The following is an 18,903-nucleotide window of genomic DNA, read 5'->3' on the forward strand; positions in this document are numbered from 1 at the left end:
ACTAAGAGAAATGGAGTTACTTGTATTTGCTGTCGTGATGGACATGGAAATAATGATTTTATTAGCGATAAAAAAATGGACAGATAATTTGAAATTTAATTAGTTAAAATGGTGTTTAAATAACTAGTCTCAAGTGGACAGTGAAACAAAATTAGGAATCAATAATCCCTTGCTACCAGCAAAAGGATTAGCTGATGATGAGAACGATCAAAATGATGATGAGAATCAGCAAAATGAGATCCGAGACAAACATCAAAAAACAAGATCCGTTCATGAAGAGAAAATAAGCTAACTGATTAAGAAAGCTAAGAGCTAATTGATTAAGAAAAAGCAACTTAACAGCTATCTGCCTATGGAGGATTTTTAAGGGAAATTGGCTCGTAATTCCCATTACACATGGGAAAAGCTAATAAAACTCTCATGCAGTTAGTCTGTTTGACAGAATTCGGGCCTTGGATAGAAACAGCAGTGCTCAGCGACTTTACGGTTTGCCGTTGGTAAGCTCAAAGTATTTATTGATAAAGTATTACTAACAATTAAAATAAACACTTCACTGAACTCTGTCTAGGGCGTAAATGTTCGTATGACAAAATATGTTAAAATACCGGAAAACTGGCGAAGTAAGAATTATGCTTTTAAGTTTTTAGAAATTATTATTTCTGTGGTAAAAACTGACATGATAAAAGAATTCGAGGAATCTAATTTTCACACTTTGATTGTCGACAATATTACTGAAATTTCTATCCCAAAATGTTTAATATTACACTTGAAATTTAAATGCCGACAGAATAACGAGCATAAAACTGATTTTGATGGAATAGTTCAATTAAAATATTGTGATGTTTTTTCAATTGATTCTGAAATAAAAGAATATTACAGAGAAAATAATATTGATTTGAAAAAAAAAAAAAAAAAAAAAAAACAGTCACATTTACTTTTGATGTGGTACCTTTTATCTTAGCTCAGGTAAATGGAGTACCGGCAAAACTAAGAGATAATACGCCACATTTAGTTGAACAACACTGTGTAAAGTTTTGTGTATTTGTGATGCTTCAAAAGAAATTAATATGAATGCGAGGTATTCAAACTTTGGTGAGGAAATGCACCGTATTTTCTAGATTCGAGAGGAAACGAGATAAATTTCAAGATATTAGTGTTGTTTTGGAAAATGAAGCTATTACCTTCAAACCATTAAATGGAGCTGGATGGTTTATGAAGTATTAATAATGAAGTATTAATTAAATACTTTAAAGCAAGATGAAGCGAGCAATTCTAGTTCAAAATCAAGTTAGAAAATACTGAATTAAATACAAATTTACATGTCTCTGAAGTGACGTTTCTGAAGAAATTGCAGCCTTGTGTAAAATTTTCAGCCGTGCGATCTGACAGTGCTTGATCCATTTCGCTCTGTTCGAAGTAAAACAAAAAGGCACAAATATAAAAACTGACATTAATTCTATGCCAACTTTTATAAATTTACGCTTTTTAGAAATCATTTAGGAAACGATTTCTAAAAATGAAGTACAGCAATGAGCAATGTTTGATTTGACAGCATTAAGAGCATGTGATTACAATTATATACAGAACTAATCGAATTATTATGCATAAAATAAAGTAATATCTTGTATTAGAAAAGGCGAAGAGAAACAATGTGTGTGTCTTAGTCAGTCAATCCGCAGTCAGCGGATTAAGGTTCACATTTGGGTCAGTATTATAAATGTTGCCATATATTTTTAAATTTTTTTAATATTATTTTTATTTGGAATGTAAACTGATGAAAACATCACGATGAGGAAGATATATCCGGATTTGCTCCGGGTATACTGTAAAAAGTTTTACTCTTGGAGCTGTAAAAAATTTCTAAACTTTTTTGTTCATTTTTAGCCGCAAAAGGGCTATTAGTGTCGAAATGCGATTTTGCGTCGGTTCACTATAAACGACGTATTACTTTTCAAATTTTTTGCCACGAAATATCGTCTCCCAGTGTTATTTTTAAAGAAATTAAATAAGGAAGAATCTGCATGTACCTCGCACTGCGAATAAATGACGGTGTCTACAGTCATTTTATAACGGAATATGGACACCTGGAAGCCCGAATTTTGAATTTTGAATTTCTTTTATAATTATTTTTTCCTATTTTTCAAAACTTTAACGAATTTTTGATTAATAAACTTAACGATTTGAGAGCGAGCAGTGGCAACATTGTATGGAATAAAACATTTTTGCTTCCAGCGCGGGAAACTCTCTATGGGGAAATTGCCCACCAGCGGCCGAGCGGTAAAGTCGCTGAACACTGGTAGTTCGGTCCGAGGTTCGAATCCCGCGAACGGGCTGGCTGCATGAGTGTTTTCGTGGTTTTCCTCATGTGTAACGTGTATACGAGCTAGTTTCCCTTAGAAAGTCCTCCACGAAGGCCTCCCTCCTCTTAGGCAGATAGCCCTCGAGGCTTTGCCGTAATTAAATAACCTAAACTAACCTCTATGGGGAATTTTAGAGCTGAAAAAGCATATATTCTGTTTAAATATTTTTTGATTTTGTTGTTGAATTGAATTTCATATGGAGTAAATGCGAAGAATGTGATATTTAACGAATAAAAAGGTCAATAATAAAAAGACAAAAAACTTTTGTTAGCCATCTTACTAAAAACTAAACATTGATATGATAAACTGAGAAAAGCCTGAAGAAAAATACAAAAATGTATGACAACACTTAAAAATGCATCGCGCATTCAAAACATACGCAACGAAGCAGGTTTTAAAAATTTTGTGATTTCGTTGTCGAACTGTGGCGGAAGTGAGAAGAAAACACTTCTTAATAATAAAACTAAAAAGACGAAAAAAGAAAAAAAAAAAAAAAAAGTTATCAGAAATGTGTGCAAGAACAGACTGGCAGACTGCGAACTCAGAGAGAGCGTAAACAACTTTAGGAACCTTTTTGAGCGATCGTTAAAATCTGAAACCTCTCAGACTTTTTTTTGTTTTGTTCAGGCATGTTAATTCAGAAGGTTTATACAGAATGTTAACACCAGTGGCGTGCGGTCCATATGTGCAGGGTGCGCACTGCACACCCTGGTAAAATGAGAGACAATAATTTTCTGCACCTATCTTTATACGGTATATAATAAATGTTATTTATAATATATTCAAATATTATGTTGATTTGCTTGCTTGTATTCCCGCAGTGCGTGCGGTACTAGGTGCTGCACCACGTAGCGCGTTCAAAAGCAAACGAATATAGGAAGTTTTGATGTGTACGCACTGCGCACTAATAGAAAATCACGCTTTACATGTATGGGCTACTGGAGAAGCACAGCATACTATAGCACTGAGGCAAGTGCAGCTATTTTTCCTGCACTTGGCATTCAGAATCATCCGAAGGTACGGTTTATTAAGCGCTGTATTAGAGTGGGGACGTACGTGCTGAAGCGCTTTTGGTTTTTAACTGATTAACTGGCCATACGATTTTGCAGACGGTTTATGTTCAAATTTATATATTGTAAGATTTTGTTTTTATGGAAATATGAGGATATGCCTGAAATTGTTGCAAAAAATAATTTACAATCTTTTATAAACAATACAGATTGCGACAGAACTATATGAACTATAAGACAGAACTATAAGAAGTATTTCATCAATATAAGGGTAAATGTTTTAGTGTGGTAAAGTAATTTCGGTGATGTATTATATTTATAGAAATAATTCGCTGAAAAACAATTTTGTTTTTTTTAGACAAAAAAGAAACGAATTTTAACAGAACAGTCCAAATTTTACCATTCATTGTGTCTTATAGACAGTATATAAGTTATTATCTGTTTAACACCATATCCCTGGTTTTGTTTTTAAAAATTGTCAAGATGTTTTTCGAAGAATATATGATTTCCAAATGTTAAAACAATTAATAAATATAATTTAATCCACTGACCGAACAAGACAGTTCGTTCTATTGTGCCAGCGTGCAGGGAAATCCTCTGCGCGTAGAACAGACGTTCGGTTTTTCGGCACCAATGAGCATCCTGATGACTCATCCTGATGTCATCAGGCTGATGATGAGGCACTGCAGCGGCGGGCGCCGTTTGGTGCTACGTTTGCTGAAAATATAATTTTTTCGTGGAAGCCCGAAGCGTTGCTTTTTCGCCGCCGATATGACACCATACAACACAAGACATGATTTTTTCTCCAGTGCTAGTAAAATTCTCGTAAGTTTAGCTGTTTTTATAGTTATACCTAGACTACTCGTAGGTAAATATTTTATTTATTGTATTCTTTAAATTTATATCCATAATAAATAACCCATTTCAGAATGGAGAACTCAGATGTCTCAATAATTAAAGATTTATTGGAAAATTCATTTTCGAGACGAGACGTTACTACAAAAAACGAAATAGTTAAATTAAGTAGACCGATGCCAGATATTATTCTATCGCAAAACGTTAAGATTAAAGGACAACAGTGTGTACGACATTTTCAAAAATCCATGTATGAAAAATTTAAATGGTTACCCGGTTGTAGTGAATTGAATAAGTTGTACTGTTGGCCATGTTTACTTTTTGTTGTAATTGAAAAAGACAAGAATATTTGGACAAAACAAGGCTACAGTGATTTAAATCATCTCCACGAAGCTGCAAAGAAACATGAAAAAACACAATCTCACATAAATGCCGTAATACTATTAAAAACATTTAGTACCGCCAGGACAGATTTAATGTTAGATCAACAAAAGGCTTCATAGATTGTTCAACACAATGATGCATTTCGTGGACACAATGAGAATATAAATTCCCTTAATTGAGGAAATTATATAGAATTAATAACTTTAATTAGTAAATATGATGACCTTTTAGCAACCCATCTAAGAACTGCAACTGTATTTTCTGGAACCTCCAATAGAATAAAAAATGATATTATTGCACCGATAAAAAATATTGTAATTTCAGAAATTAGAAATGAGGTAAAAGAAACTCCATTCGTTGCTATTATGCTGGATGAAATATCTGACATATCTCACAAATCGTAATTATCGGCTGTGCTACGATATGTTAATAACTGAACTTGTGTCGAATGGAGTTAATAATTGTAGTGCATCAGTGGAAAAATTTTTGTTTTTTAAAGATGTTAGTGGTGATCGTTCAGCGAAAGCTTTGTGTAATGTTGTGCAAGAAACGATTTTGAGTTGGGGGTGTGAGAATAAACTGATTGCTCAAACGTACGATGGGGCGGCAGTCATGGCAGGAGCGTTGAATGGGACGCAGAAAAAAGTAAAAGACATTTTCCCAGAAGCTGTATTTGTGCATTGTTGCGCACATGTACTTAATATAGTTCTGTCGCAATCTGTATTGTTTATAAAAGATTGTAAATTATTTTTTGCAACAATTTCTGGCATATCCTCATTTTTTTCGGTGTCTACAAAAAGAAATCCTGTTTTAAATGAAATTATTAAAAGAAAATTTCCAAAATTAGCTACAACACGTTGGAACTATTCATCTGGTTTGGTCAATACCATAAAATGCGAAAGGCAAGGAATATCTGATTTAATTGAAAATATTATTGAGAATCCAGAGGGCTGGGATAACGATACAATTAATATTGCAAAGAGTTATCACATGTTTTTTGAAGAATTTAACGGTAATTTTCTCCTAAATATTTTTGCCAAAGTGTTTAGTTATACTGATGCTCTATTTGATATTTTACAAAAAACTAACTTAGATATAGCATATTCTAGTCAAAACGTAGAGGAAGTAAAAGATGCAATTCAAAATATGCGAACTTTTGTTGCATTTGATGAAGTTTATATGAAGAGACTATTTCTGTAGTGGGTTCCCCAAATTAAAAAAATCTGATGTGTACACCACATGACTTCCTTGTACGGAATGTTAAATTATACGCATTTTTTCTTGCATTTCATTTAACTTATTAGATTGAATTAAACCTACTTCGCCGACAGCGTATAAACCACAATAGAATAAATGCATTCTTTAAAATTCACTTTGTTTACCATAGCCCCACTCTGGCGCTAGGTTTACTTAACAGTATTATATTTCGTTCATATTATAACTCAGAATGCACAAAATTTATATCATTTAAAGAATTATCTAATCGTTGCCACATGTTCTATTCAAATACTATAACAAAGCTAGAACGATGTATAAAAGAAATTAAGCAAACAAAACGAAAAAGAAACAGTTTTTCACAGACGATTGAGTATTTCTCATTCAATTAATTCAGTTTTCACTTCACGACAAGGCAAAAATACATAAAAACTCAAAATATCTGTATTAAAAATTACGAAGTAAATCTTAAATACTTATTTCCTCGAAAAAATCCAGAAAGGATTAAGCATGATTTAATTTGCAATAATAATAGAAGGCGTTATTTTTGTGTTGCGAAGCTTAGTGTCTCTAGATTGGCAACAAATCTGCAACTCTGCTGTTTCAAATGTAAACAAATATGTCCGCCATGTTATTTAAAACTTAACCGCCCTTAAACAGCTTTTAAATTGTTGATTATTGTACAAATATTGCTTCCAGAATAACGAAAGGCATAAAAACTTTAGCCGGAAGATAAAAACAACATAATTCAATCATTTTTAAAGCAAAAAATGTACAATTTACAAACATATAAGAGTAAAGAAACTGAGATCACTGAGCCGGGTAACAGAGTGGATATACTTATAAATATATTTATATACGTTTGGCGCGGCCGATTGAAACCAAAATACGAGGTGCACATCCACATGTTATAGTAGTCTTATATACAAAATTTCAACGTTCTGAGGCTACTCCTTTTTGAGTTATGCGAGATACGTTCGTACGCACGTTCGTACAGATGCCACGAAAAATTCTCTTCAGAATTCATTTTAAAGCAGTTTTTTAGTTTTTTTTTTGGAGAAAAAGAGTCTTTTATTCTGTCCTTACGTATAGATATTACGCAAAAACATAGTTAAATTGCATTCGAAAGCGGTCAAAGTGGATATTTTCGTTGAAATATGCTGCCTGAAGCTTTTCGCAATTGTAATACTACCTTTATTGAATTTCAGTTTTTTAAAGAAATATCAAAGTAAATTTCCGGATGAATGCCCTAATTCGTTAAAGAAGGCTTATGCAAAACATTTCGATTTTGTAAAGCTAACCAATGAATTATGCGTTCTTTATCGTAGTGAGTCATACCACGAAATGAAATTATCGAAACTTATTCAGCATATAATGCTGAATGATTTGACAGATGCCCTAAGCGAAGTAAATAAATTGGCACATTTAATTTGTACAATTCCATTTTCAACTGCTTCGGTTGAGAGATCATTTTCAGCATTGAAAAGAGTAAATAAATTATGCACGCAATACAATGAGCTAGGATCTAAATTTATTTCTAATAGAAAATCTATCTAAATAGAAAATCTTATCTAAATAGAAAAGAAATGTTATACTTATTACAGTCAAAACCAGAGTTTTATGATCATGTAATTGATGATTTTGTTAGTAACGCGGATAGACGTATGGATTTTGTGTACAAATGAATAATAAAAAGTTAAAGAAGTGTTTAATGTACATTTTTATGGTTTTATTATTATTATTGTTGTTCTCTGCACACCCTGCATGAAAACCTACCGCACGCCACTGGTTAACACACATAAATGCTAATTAAATATTTTAAAACACTACACAATAGGATAATGCTTAAATTTATTATTCTTTGCTTTGAAGCTGTGGGTAGAGACCGTTCGTAAAGCAATTTAAAATGGAATCCTAAGTTTTAAAACTTTTATTTTAACAAACAGGTAAGGCATTATTTTTATACATTTAAAATTCCGATTGTTCAGATTTCAGTAATACAATCCATAAAATGCCATGAGTTTTATTATTTTAATTTAATTTTACGATTTGCATTCTGCGAACTGTTTCGATGTTAATCTGGAGATATTATGAGACGTATGAACTTTAAGGCATGAGTTGCTTGGCTTTAATTATTGTTTACTTTAACTATTATTTATTGTTGCTTGCCTTTAATTATTGTTTACTTTAACTATTATTTATTGTTACTTTAATTAATTTTCAGCGTTAACAGTGGTATCAGCATCTTGATTAATTGATTCAAAAATGCAAAAAGAAAGAAATGGCGAAGGGGAAAAAAAAGTTGAGCGGCTAATCAATGCTAATGTTTTCTTAAATGGGAGTAATCAAAAACAGTCCGAGAACTCTCAAAAGTTCTCTTCATAAGCTCGACAAGAGTTAACATCGGTATTAAAACAAGAAAAAATTAATGGAGGGAAATTATTGCAGATTGGAAACAGGAGTTGAACGATAGGTAGAACACCGGTATCATTTTAATTTAAAGCATTATTCGATTAGTTAGAAAACGAGGGTCTTACGAGTACTAACAGATAAAATAATTGTGCTACAGGATATAAAGGATATAATTACTTAAAATTTGTGTTGTGCAAAAAAAAAAAAAAAAAAAAAAAAAAATTAAGTGATAAAAAATTTTCAAATAGTAAAGTTTCCATTACTGAATGAACAATTTTCCGAACTTTCAGAATTAACGGATATCGGCGGAACATTGTTTGGCGTCTAGTGTTGACAGTGAAGGAGATTGCAGTTTAATGAATTAATAAAGAATCAGTAAAGAAATTGTTTGAAAGAAAAGTCAATTAGACATGGTAACATGAGTAAAATCGTATTTAAGTAGTAGTAAACAGTATAAATTTGGATCGCATTTATACGATGAATGGTTAAATTTTAAAAACAGAAGAGAAAATAATAATATGTAGTTATTATTATATTATTATTATATATAATAATAATATGTAGTTATGTAGTTATAAACTACATATATAAATTATATGTAGTTAATATGTAGTTATAAAACCCTAGCAATTATTTATTTTTTTGATAAATCTGAACATTATTGCTATTATTATTATTATTATTATTATTATTATTATTATTATTATTATTATTATTACTAGAGTTAATTTGTATTTTAGTAAATAATTTTGTTATTCTTGTATGTATATTACTGTATTAATTTTATAATTAATAAATACTTTTTTAAATATATATGTTTTTCAAAATAATGAAAGCTGTTAAAATAGAATTAATTTAAACACAAAAGTAACAGTAAAGGATAAACCTCACATAGAGAATTAATTCTTGTAACAAGAAGTTGCCCGAATTAAAATTAATTCGCACATCAGTAGTTAAAAATTAGAGGCAGCATTACTTATGAGTGTTAAAGAAAGTGCTTAATTTCTTTATGTATGAGAATTAAGCTATTTATTTAGATTATTCGAAACTGAAATGTTTCTCATTTTATATTTTATTATATGCTTTTAAATTACGTATTTTATATATGAAAAAGAATTATATTGCTTTAATATTTTATTTGTGTTGCACTATTTACATAAATGTATTCACACAGTAATTATATTAATGTTTTTGCTGTTGAAAAAAACTATAGCGAAATATGAAGAAAGAGTTTAGCTTTCGTTATCAGCTTCAAGCATTCAAGTGTTCTACGTTCATACGTTATTTAAGTCTTCTACAGAATCATGTAATTTGATATCAGTATACTTTTATACAGTATTCTGTAATAGAAGCAGAAGATAAAAAAGTTCACCTTTCTTGCTTTTAATCAATTTCTGTATTTTTTATGTAGCAACACAAAGTTGGATAATTTGATTTGATTTTAGAGATCAGAAATAATAATAAAAAGAAAAGTCAAGAGTACACAAAATGTAATATTAAAGAGTACACAAAAATGTAAAATTAAACAAATATTTTATTTAAAATACATTGAAATGCCTAGAATTCAAATACGAACATCAGAAATAAATACTCCTGACAACTTCCAATTTTTTTCTCGCATGGAGCCAGTGGTAGGAATTTTTTTTTTTTTCAAATGTGCCCAAGAAGACTAAGCTCAGAAGTTCCTTATTTTAATGCACCTCAATTCCTCCTAGCATTTAATGACCTAAAATGAGAAAATAAATTATATTTATAATGAGAAAATAATTGCTGCAATTTGTAAAAATACTTTTCACACCAAAATCTCGTACATAACATTGTTTAAATGTCTGAAAAATTAAGGAAATTTTAGCGGAAGTTTCTATTACCTGATTCTGAGTAAGAAAAATCAAAACAATGAGTAGTTGATTAAATATATCAACTACTGCAAAAAAATATTTACTCTAAAATAACTGCAAAAGCGCTAAAAGCTTATCGTTACTTTTATTATACTTGATTTTGTTTCAATCTGAAAAGTTGCTGAAAGAGCAATGTACCCATACTGATTTGATTAGTAAACCGTTCAGAGAAGTTGCATGACATTAGATATGAGGCTGCATGTTAAAGGAAACTAACTGTTAAGTACACGATGCAGGATGATTCCACGGGGAAAATATCGATTCTTAAAAAGAGATAAAGACTTTGTTTCGTAGAGGGCTTTCAGCATGTTTCTACATTTTGTAGAGAGCAATCATTGTTTCGGAGCCGAAATCGTGAAAAATGTTCAGTGCCCTGACCGAGACTCTAAATTCGGACCTTCCGATTGCTACTCGGATCTGCTTCCAATTATACCAGAATGCTAGCGTTAAGAATGGCCATTAACCTTACAGTTTATCTTCTACACCTTTAAAAAGCTAACTTAAGATTAAAATTGCATTAAAAATAACAATAATAATAATAATAATAATAATAATAATAATAATAAATTATATTAAGAAATAATAATGTGATATCAATGTAAGAAATATGCTTACCTTCTTTAAACTATTTAGTATCTAATCTAATGAAGAGCTAAATGTCCAAGCCCATGTCCCAATGCTCCATGGGCCAAAAGGCCATGTCCGTAAAGACCAGGGGCAACTACACCATGAGCACCAGCAAGAGCGTAACCCAAATGACCGGCGCCCAACAGACCGTGAGCTAAGGGAGCTGCTACAGCAGCATGTGCGACTGGGGCGACGTGGTTGACGACAGGGGCGACGGGAACAGCGTAGAGGCTGGCGACGAGAGCAGCAGCTGGAGCACTGGCAGCAGTTCCAGGTTCATTAGTCTTGACGGTGGCACGGAAACCAAGACCATCAGCTACATAGTCAACACGTCTAGCTCTTCCATCAATGTCAGCAATGGTGTAAGATCCCTTCTTGTTACCATGAGCATCTCCGACTTCGGATCGGGAGTTAGCGGCACCGAGACCATCAACGATATCGTATCCGAAAGCATAATTTCCGATAGCCTGTGAAATAGAAAAACATAGTTTTTAGACCAACTGAAAGGCACAGTTTCGAGTAATCGAATACCTTAACATACAATAATAACAGTTAAAAAAATCTGAAATTCTTGAAGAACAAATATTGTTTCTATTTCTGAAATGCGATGGTACTAAAATTTTCTAATTTAAGGATTAAAATATTTTTTTTTTATTTTGTTTTAAAAACTTCTAAATTGATTAGAGCAATATTAAATGCATTTTTGGTAGTATAAATCCATATTGTACTAAAAAATTATAATTTTTATAAAGAAAGTAGAAATTATATATAAGGAGTGTTCAAATGAAAATGTAAGAAACGACATTATAGGCATAATTGAAGTCTTTAATTCACAAATATTCACCACAGGCAGGAGCACAATTATCCCACTGTTTCACGAGCCTGGATTCCTGGTCCCAGAATTTCTGTAGATGTGACATGAGCCAGACTGCTACTGCATTCTTCAGTCAATCGTCCGAGTTGAAGAGCTTCGCTTTGAGATGTGTTTTTAACGGACCAAACGCACGGCAATCGCAGGGCGACATGTCAAGGCGGATGCTCAAGCTGCCCCTGTTTGAAGCTGGCCACTACACTTTTTATGACCTCGGAGACGTGTAGACGCGAGTTATCGTGAAGCAGAATCGTGAGCTTTTGACGGACTTGCGTAGGTTACGGAGTGTTTCACAATACACGTTACTGTTAATATTTTTTTCGTACTGGAGGAATTCGATAATAAGAATAGTACCTCTCAGGCCGAAAAAGACGGTGAGCATCACCTTGCCTGCTAAGGGCCTAATTTTGAATTTTTTAGGGGAAGGTGACGACGCACGCTTCCATTGCATGCTATCCCGCTTTATCTCTGGCTCGAAGTGATGGCACCAGCTCTCGTCACGGTCAGTAATTGTTATCGCAACTATAATAAAATTTTATCCCGCCATTATATATATAAATTTTCTAATGAACATTTTCTCCATATACTTCGATGCAGAAATTTATTTTTCTTAAAGATTCAATTAAATGCTTTAAACAGCTATATTTATTTTGTTTATTTATTTATTTCTGATCTATTAAAGTACTTACATTTTGAGCTCTAGAGCTTGCACTAGCACCGGTGCTAATTAAGGCTGCATGTCCATGGAGGAGGGCACTAGCTTAAACAGCTGCGACAGCAGCACACAGAATGGCGATCTGAAACAATATAATGTTTATTTAAATATATTAATTAAAGATTTGGTCCTATTAATAACGATAGGGTTATAACAATTAATTAATACCACAATCGCAATCAATAGTGATTAAAAAGTTAATTGAGTTAAAAATCTTGTTATTTAACATCTTACAATTAAAAATTTGTTTAAAATCGATCTTAATATCTCACAATCACCGACATTTTTGTTCTAGTCAACTGCATGAATAATGAGAATTTTTTGGAAATTGTTAATCTTGCGATTAGAAAATTCGATGGTTTAGTTAAAATAACAACAGTTTCCTTTTAATAAACCCAAACTAGAAGTGGCTGAATAGATAAAACTGCTAAACTTTTGTGGTTCAGTTAGAATTCTAATTCTGGTTAAGGAGATATTTGCAAGTGAAACTCAGACACAAGTCAGTTACTTTATGAAACCTTCCACGAAGGCACTCCTTCCTTTAGGTAGATGGCTTTCGAATGCTTTATCGTAGGCAATTAAGCAAACAAAAACAAATAAAAAGTTCCGCGATCCTAATTCCTAAATTTTAATATGGCGTATAGTTAACAACTTTAAGCAATACTCTTATGGCTGTACCAAGTTTAATCGCCTTATTCAGATAAAATATTGTTTTGGGATTTCTGATGCTGACCCATCTAGAAATTTCATGAAATGTATAATTTTCAGATTTTAGGATTATTACTACAATAAGATTAATCTCATTCTCACTTTTAAACTTAGAAACGTAAAATACGTGTTAACTTTAAACTGTCATCGATTCTGTAAATTTTGGAGCTTCTATTTTCGACATGATTTGGTTTTTATAATTAGTTCTGACTGACTTCGCGGAAACTGAGCTGCTCCCTTTGAAAAGTCAATTTCTATATTAACAAAAATTGTTTGAATTTTTACTTTTATTGACTGTATTTTTATAAAAATGGCTCACTTTTAAATTTTGCCCAAATATTATAGTACTTTTAATGAATTATATCCATTCAATAGACAATTCTTAAAAATTTTAACGAATCTTTTCATAAAATGGACGTTTATAATTTTATATAAATATTTTATTAATTTTCACTATTTTTATTAATTTTCATAATGTCTTTTACTAGGAGATAATCCAATATATAGCAAAAACAGCAAAGAAAATAAATAAAACAGCAAGAAAACATATACAGCAAAGAAATATATAGCAAAGGAATTTAATAAAATTGTGATATGTAATAGATAATTAAAATTTGAAACAGATAATTAATACGATAAAACTCAAAGTAGCGCTTAAATTTATTTGATTTGTTTCGAACTTATAAAATAAAACGACAAAAGAAAAGATTTTAGAAAGAAAAAAGTATTGCTAAATTTCGAGCGTTTCAGAACTTTTTAAATATTTAGCCAACACATAATAAAAAGTGTTAATCATAATGAAACTAAATGTCAGTAATTAATACATACAGCAAGCGAGAGCTATTATTTAAAAATCGGAATAAGTACTCACCTTAGCGAACATATTGAAAACTGTTTGGCGTTAAGTTCGATGAAACTTAATGACCAGCATCATACGCTGCTCGTATTTATACTCTAACATTTCAAGGTTCTGTTACGGATATGAATGTAGAAATATGGAGAAACGTAAAACTGTTTTGATTTTTGTTGCATTTCTTTCAGGTTATCGGAAAACCACACCCGAGGTATAGCGTCTGCTTGAATAATTCAGATAACTTAGGTGGCTTTCGAGAAAACAAGTCTTTATGAGAATATACATTCAAATACTTCAGGAAGTGAATCGTTGTTGTTTTATAAAAGAAATAACAAAAATTATGATTTGCCTGCAAGTAATGTTTTAGTATAGGCTACTGATTTTTTTTCAAATATTCATTAATATAATTATTTGAATTGTCTTATCGCTTATCGGTGAAGTATTTTGGAGCCGTTAATCGTAAGAAAATTAAATGTTTCGTTTGATGGTGAGAAGTAAAATGAAAATATGATGCGCTGTATTCACCATCAAAGGGTAGAGGAACCTCAGCGACAAAGAATTAGAATGATGAAAGTGAAATTTGTCATTTGTTTGAAAACATCTGCAAATAACTGTAACTGAAGTGGAAGTTTGAGTTTCTGCATGGCAGCTCAGACTAGTTGGTTATAGTCATGCATTATGAAACCTACATGTATTTAAAAAGTACAGCTGGTTTCTTCGCTAAAGCGAAGCTTTCTTATTAGACTTTGAAAATCTCAATGGCATACAGTAAAGAGCAGATTGTAACTCCTGCTTTAAGAAGAAAACATTTGAGAATTTTCAGACACAGAAACTGAAAATACTAAATAACATATAATATCTAAAAATTGAGCATTAACTCCTAATAAAGAGGTAATGATCAAGTAGAATGAAACTCACTACATGATCATAGCGTACTAGGAAAAATGACAATGTTACTTGCTACATGTGCAATGTTTACTGTAACCCAAAATAAGAAAGACAGTAGGCTGAGTAGAAGATTTAAAAATGGCGGTAATGGTATTTATTAATTAACCTGAATCGCGGGAAGATGAGTAAGTCAGAAATATAGAAAAGTCTAGTGCAACAGAGAAATGAAAAGGATCATCTGTTAACATCTCGTCTTCCTCTAAATTTACCCAAACAGGCAGATTACGAGTATCTACAATGTCTAGGCATGTTTTACTTCATTTGCAATGGTCATCTGTTATACTTAATGTGGAAGACTTGGGACACTTTTCTAAGTTTGAATGTTTCTTGCAGAAATTGCTTTCGTTGAAGACATTCGAAAATATCTACATTGCAGATATTCAAAATATCAAGAAAACCTTCTCCTGAACCTAAGAGTTTAAAATTTAAATACTAACGAGTACTTTCAGTTTGTAGCCTTTTTTTCGTAAAAGAGAAAACCCCCTTCGGTTTTGTGTCGGGTAGGGAAATCTTGTACTAATGCATGTTTGTAGCAAAAGGGTTTACCCGAGTAGAACAACAGAGATGATCATTTTCGATATACGCATTATTCAGCAGATTCAGCAGGTTCGGAACTCAAACCAAATCAAACCAATCGTGCCCAAATGTCCGAATGTATCAAGTTCAGAAGTGATTTTGCTTGGGATACGATTATTCCAAAATTTTGCTTCTGATACAAGTCTCATTCTTTATCTTTTTCAATTTCTCAGTAGATTCTTATTTCGGTTTCCAGGTCATCATTCTTCAGTCTCTTGAGTGCTTCATAATTTTTATGTCCTAGTCTTCTATGCCAAAGACCCACCCAGCTGTTTTCACTTCTTTTTGTAACTACAATTTTGGCTTTTTCCCATTATGATTCGATTATGTTACATAAATTTTCTTCTGTTTTAGCAATTTCTATCGTTTACTTTTATTTTCTATTTTGCAAACATTTGCTTCAAATTCAACTGTAAGTCCCTTGTTTGTGACTTTTAGTGCAGATATTTGCCCTCATTCAAGATCAGAAACGTATAAAACATCTATGAGTTTTATTTGTATTTCGATATCGTCATCGTCTGTATTGTATAATTATCCTTCTTTGGTGATTTCGGACTTTATTTGAGTACCATTTTTATAGAAATGGAAAAATAATCCTTAATAATAAGGGCACTGCGCCTTGATAGCGGAAATCATTCGTTCACACAGACTATGAGAAGCGTTAGCCGATCATGCTGGGTCCCCCGGCAGAGTAATATTTAACTCACACCGCGTACTTGCAATACACCCCATCCGAAGAGAAAGCCCTGGCCATTTATGCAGATAGTTCACAAAACGAAAGGGATACAGGTTGCGCCTACTGTGAACTCTAAGGAAAATAAGTAGTAAAAATTTGGAAACGACGCCTAGAAGGGAAATATTCCCTCTTTCAGACAGAGCTTCTTGCGCTAAAACCATCAATCAACTTGATCAAATTTCATGTAGCTGAAAAGATAACTGTATTTAGCGAAACAGCCTCAGGCTAGGAGGCAATTCGAAGCAAAGAAGTAGGAGTTCAATAGTACAGAACAGACAAAAAATTCATCTAAATATCCCAATAGATGATAGACCCGATCTGGTCTGGGTTCCTGCTCATGTGGCAATAGCGGGGAAAGAAGTGTCAGACTTGCGAGCTAAATTTGCAGCTAAACGATCATAATCGACTCGAAAACCCAGTAAGCGTGTAAACCAGCAACCAGTAAGCGTGTAAACCCAGTAAACCGGGAAAAAAAAAAAAAAAAAAAAAAAAAAAGATGGGATGGTGAAAATACAGGAAGAAAGACTTACCGGATCTTCTCAAAAGTTTTACGTATTACAAAGACACATACACAGTGGTGCACAGACCCAATTTTATACGAATCATGCTCTATTCCTACACTTCTTTCAGAGATTTGGAAAACGAGACTCAGGCTCATGTTAATGCGAAGAGCTAGGTGATCCAGATCACTACCTTTTTAATCGTCCGAACACAAAGAATGAGCACCCAAAAATTCCTAGCACTGCCTATTGGCCGCAATGGTATGAGAATACATGTGAAAAAGAGCAGAGCAAACATAAGATTGAGAGCATTATCAGACTCTGTGCAGTAAAATATTAAAAATGAGAAAGCTCTAGCAGTTTCAGCACAACATGTTTGCTCCTTGCAAGGGAGAACAGTGCTTCGACTTAACATTCTTAGGGGAACTGCAGCCTAGTGAAAGCTGTACCAAACAACACTAACGCTCAAGGTTTGGTACAGTAACAATGATACTTCCTTTACAACTACCACACCCTCAATATTAGTTGCAATAACTTGGCGTATCACCACAAAGGTACCAGGAATATTAGTCTAGATTCATCACTTTATGAGTTAGCGATGTTGAGCTACAAACCACTGAGATGTAGCATAAGTTGATCAGTTCATAATGCAGTACAGAAACACAGCATTATAAATACAGGCACTTACGTGCTACACATTTAATAACCATCACTACTAACCAAAAACTGTATCTTGAAAAATAAGATCAGGATTATTCATTCGAATTTGACTCGGTTTTAAAAGTTCATAAAAAACTCCCGCTCTCAACAACATATCTATCCTTTCTGGAACATTAAATCCTTCATCTACTAATTTTAAATTAGGAAAATCTTGCACTGAAATTTTAATTTTGCGCGAAGGTATTAAATCAGCAGTTATTTTTGGAATTGCTAAAAAGTCCAAATTCTTTATAAAAGTTCCTTCTTTATTGCATATCGAAGCATTAATTTTATGCTTTATTGTCAAAGTAACATCATTTATTCCCGAAACCGAAATGTTTGTTTTTTCTTTCCCTAACTGCAAAAGCTCAATAAAATTACGTGTCAAAAAGTTCGATATACTGCCGCCATGCAACAGACACTTCACTCTGTGTTTTCTTCCCTCGCTATCAATTAAAAAACATACGACGGTTAAAAGCAAAACTGTACTCTGTTTATTCGAATAATTGCTAATAAATGCCTTTTGTACGAACTCCTGAGCATTAACATTCGAGGTTGATGAGTCATCTCGTTTGGGGGATGTTACAGTCAGATACATTTGTTTTGTTTTTATTTTGTTCCGATGAAGAACATTCTTTCTCCTTTACGATATTTGCTTTCGGAAAATGAATAGTTTTGTGGTGCCGTTTTAGACAAAAACAAGAATATTTCGATGGGCAATTTGATACTGAAAGCATATGTAGACAGTTAAAACATAATTTATTAGACTTCACAATCTGTACTGTTTCTTGTACCGGTAATTTTAAATACGATGGGCATTTTGCCAAACCGTGATTCCCAAGGCATAAAATACAAAATACAGCTCTCTGTTTTAACATCTGACAAAAACACTTTAGCTACACCTTTTGAGCTGTTATACTTAAGATTAACATGATAATTCTCAGTAAGAGGTTTCTCTCGTGACGTGAAATATAAATCTATTTCTGTACCTAACTCACTAGGTGAAAACCATGAATCACCTTGCCTCACTGCAATGTGAGAAGCTGTTCTCGTGTCTAAAGATTGGTATAACCTGTCTGGAACTGAATATAATCATTCTGAAAGTTGCTTGAGGGTCTCGAAGTCAGTTATCTTCCTTAATTTTAAATAACAATCCCAGGTAGTTACTAAGCGTGAAGCGAACTGCACATGAGTTTCATGTGGTTGTTTAACAGTTTTTCTAAAGTTTTCTAAACACGAATATGATGTTGGCTGAAACTCCTTCAGAACTATTTCTTTTACTTTTTCATAATTCGCGATATCCTTATCATGTAAATTGGTTATTATATTCGAAGCTTTGTCTCCTAACAGATTTAACAGAATTTCTGCTTTATAATCCTCCGAAACATTTTTTTTTGTAATAAACGCTCGTTCTAATGACGAAAAGAAAAATCCCCAACTCTCAGGCCGTATAGGAATTTTTACGTTTAAGGTTCTGATACTTTTTATTAATTGATCTAGTGACTCTGATTTTGTTTCGGTTTCGCTTAAACCATC

At 32.5% G+C, this 18,903-nt stretch overlaps 1 pseudogene across 1 annotated transcript; it reads right to left on the reverse strand.

Moving 5' to 3' along the window:
- Positions 1–9,752: 9,752 nt before the first annotated feature.
- LOC118194122 (adult-specific rigid cuticular protein 15.7-like) lies at positions 9,753–13,953 on the reverse strand (annotated as a pseudogene). The gene is made up of 4 exons (XR_015038277.1): positions 13,927–13,953; positions 12,322–12,429; positions 10,750–11,228; positions 9,753–9,962 (listed from the first exon to the last, which is right to left on the reverse strand). The product of XR_015038277.1 is annotated as an adult-specific rigid cuticular protein 15.7-like (transcript).
- Between the last annotated feature and the right edge of the window lie 4,950 nt (positions 13,954–18,903).

Source organism: Stegodyphus dumicola, chromosome 12 (genome assembly GCF_044657685.1).
Source record: "Stegodyphus dumicola isolate Sdum_Otavi_A_Nest chromosome 12, ASM4465768v1".
NCBI lineage: Eukaryota > Metazoa > Arthropoda > Arachnida > Araneae > Eresidae > Stegodyphus > Stegodyphus dumicola.